Source organism: Hyalella azteca, unplaced genomic scaffold (assembly GCF_000764305.2).
Source record: "Hyalella azteca isolate HAZT.00-mixed unplaced genomic scaffold, Hazt_2.0.2 contig3121, whole genome shotgun sequence".
In the NCBI taxonomy this organism is placed as follows: domain Eukaryota; kingdom Metazoa; phylum Arthropoda; class Malacostraca; order Amphipoda; family Hyalellidae; genus Hyalella; species Hyalella azteca.
In genome coordinates, this window is record NW_025933374.1 from 169180 (window position 1) to 172736 (window position 3557).

Below are 3557 nucleotides of genomic sequence, written 5' to 3' on the forward strand. Positions count from 1 at the left end.
AGCTTACAAACAACACTTGTCAGACTGACAGGGCGATAGTTGCCGGGGCTGCTTTTGTCACCTTTTTTGAACAATGGTGTTACTTGAGCTTCTTTCCAGTCGGACGGCAAAGTTCCTTCGTTCAAGGTTTTTTGAAAGAATACTGTCAATGGGCCGGCCAGAACGGTTGCTAATTCTCTGAGCAATCTGGGATGGAAACCGTCTGGTCCACATGACTTGTTGGGATTTAGAGCTACCAGGCGCTTGAGAACCTCTTCTTCGTGTTATCGTGTATTTCAAAGCATGTTAACTTCGAATAAATTTCGAGGAGAAGTTCCTGTGATCTTTGCGGCTTCCATCATTAGTGCTGAGTGTAGTTATTGCGTATTGAGGCTAGGTGTTGGTCATAAAGCTGATGCAAGGCTTTAGTTCTTAGTGCGATGAATTTTGAAAGCGGGTATTCGGAACTACGTCTTGACAACAGTGTTTTTCTCTTCTTCCGATCGGAAAGCTTCTACTATAAAGATCATAGTCTTAGTAATGTGGTATCTGCGGCTGATCATTTAATGCATGATTTACTCCGAAAAAGTAAATTTGTTTCACAACAAATGATAACAGATGCGCACGTTAATCAGAATTCCAGGCCCAGGAACTTATAGCATTTACTTTAGCCTACGCGTGCGGGTAAGCATTTAAAATTGATTTGTTTTAAACAATTGCAACAAAATGTAATTTTTTAGCTTTTTACAAACTGAATTATGTAATTAGTTTGAAGTTACTATTTAATTTCGCTGCATTTGGTGAGATATGTGGTAACATCCCATGTTGACATTAAATGCTCTTTCCGATGCAATATGTAACCCACATATTTCCGCAGATTAGCTTGTGGTGGTGCGCAAGTGATTTTCCTAGTCTGTTGAGTCTCCTATTTTTTTTTATAGTTAATTTATTAATCTAAAGACGCAAAGTAAATTATTTTCTATGTGAATATCTGTTCTTTCATTAAAAGTTTATTGAACATTCCTCTCAATCTCATTCGTGTTTTCCTACCCTACAGCCTACACGCCTAGCCCTAGTGCCTACACTTACACTACAGTAGGTACTACTCATAATCGGAGTCGGAAATTTTTGTCACGAAAATTTACGTAAGCCTAGTCTAAAGAGTAAAGTGCTCTAAACTTCGTAGCCTCGTAGGATTAAGTACAATCTTATGTCAAAGTGTGTGATATTAATAATTATTCAGAAATACTCTATAGCTCTTCAGGTTATGTAAAATAAAAGTACCTACCTAGTCGGAGCTTGTGTCTCGACCTTAGCTATCATTATGTAGCATGTGCCATGTAGGGCTCCTAGGTAGCCTAGTAGGTTCATCAGCACTATTTACTGACTTTAGAAATCTATTTTTTTAGAATATAAAAATTTTGGGCTTCCACTTGTGTATACTTGCTACCATTCTTCTTGTAATTCAATGGTAAGCAAGTGTCTACTAAATTTCTGTAATTGGATAAAAAATTTTGTAAGTTTTTAAATTTATTTAACAAAATTTAAAGATCAGGGATGGGAGGTAAGGCTAGCACTGCTGCAGGAGGAGCTCTGACTGCTGCTTCTCAAGATGCACAAGGACATATTTCACCTGGTGAGTTGAAATTATATCTTTATTTTATTTATTACATTTATTTATATTATGTAAATTATATTTAAACTATTCTTGGAATAGAAAACTGCTTACATTTTAGTGTTTTTTTTAATGCTGCTCATGCAGGATGCATTAGGTTTCTGTCAAACATTCAAAGTGAAAAATTTACTTATTAGTGTTTTATATTTGTTTATGTATTTGTATGGTTTTCAAGACTATATGAAATAGTGAATCATTGTTTTCTTGAATTTAATTGATAGTATTTTAATGTGCAGTAACGTGAGAAATTTTGATTTGCAATCAATAAATACCGGTACCGTACATCTGCCAGGAAGATTGAATGTTTTTGGCTATTAATCAGTAAAAATTTTCAATAGATGGTATAATTTAAATTTGTAAATTAAGAATGTAAGTTTTAAGACTACAAACATGGATCCATGCATGGGAAATCTTTTTTTCATTGTGAAAATATTTATGAACTTGCTTCTTCAAAATTCCTCTCCTGGTTCATAAAAAAAGGTATACCTATTTATTATACAAGAATTCAAATTTCTAAATCCAGTGCAAATAAATACCGTCAATACCAATAACCTTGCCTGCACCTGCAGCACTGAAGTTGCTGGCCTTATAAACAAAACCAAATATTATTATATTTTATAAACCAAACCAAAAAACCTCTTTCTAGCAAAATCAAGATAGTTTTTTTAGTTATAATGTGGCAACTGAGCCCTACAAATTGTAGTTTATACCAGTAGTACATGGTTCTTAGTGACAAGCAGCAAGGTATACCATATGCTGTTTCTGCTGAGTGCTGACTCGTGGGATACAATTTCAAAAATATTTATTTATACTTTTTCAAAATATTTAATATTGCAGAAGTATATTGCAATTTACATGTGCATTAAACATGTTCATTTCAATATAAAAATATATACATTTTTGTACACTTTTTTCTGTAAGTATAAAGGGAAACTACTATAAAATGAAATATAATGAAAAAATCATCTTGTTACTGGTATTAATTGAAGAGATATTGTGCCTTCTGTGTTTTAAGTTGAAGTGAAAGTGTTGAATGGGCATTTATTTATGTTTTTCAGCCATGACTTTGTTATCTTAATGCTAAAATTTAAATTAATGAGAATTACAAGAAGTGATTCTTTTCATGAAATTATTGGCAATTGGTACGTAGAGGATTTGAAACATGGCCCCAAACACTAACTAAGAGTAATAAATAATAAGTTATTCCAATTTTGAGGTTCTGTGCATTATCTTTTTAACAAAAATAATATATGTTTAAAAATTGCTTTTTAAAGACAACACTTCCAAAGAATCCAGTGTCTCCAATCTTACAGATGTACAATAAATTTCTCATTTAATTTTTGAATATTAAAAAAATTAATTTTTCAATTTTATTAATATATAAATTTTTTCAAAATTATTTATTCTATTAATTGATTCATGCATTGCCTCTGACTTCACACAAGTGTGCAAAATTTTATGTCAATTAGACAGGTAAAAGTGTGTCAAATATCAGTTATAAGATTTGTAGCTGACAAAATTATTTTTCAATTTTTTAATATTGCAAAAAAAAATTTTTACTTTGTAAAATTATTTATTTTGACATTTGATTCATGCATTGTCTCAAACTTTAATCAAGTATGCAAAATTTCAGATCGATAGGATAAGTAGAAGTGTGTTAAATTTTGATTACAAGATTTGTAGCATACAGACAGACAGACAAACAAGAAGTGAAGTTAAAGAGAAGTGTTGTAATTAACAATTAAAATGAAACTGTAAAATGGTGTACCTGTATGAGGCATTTAGAAGCTAGAGTAATTTTTTAGTGGATATATACAGCAATCCCTTGATTAACGCGGTTAATAAATCCCCGAGTTTTACCGTGTTAAGCAAAACCGCGCTAATCAAACTTAAGAATATATGG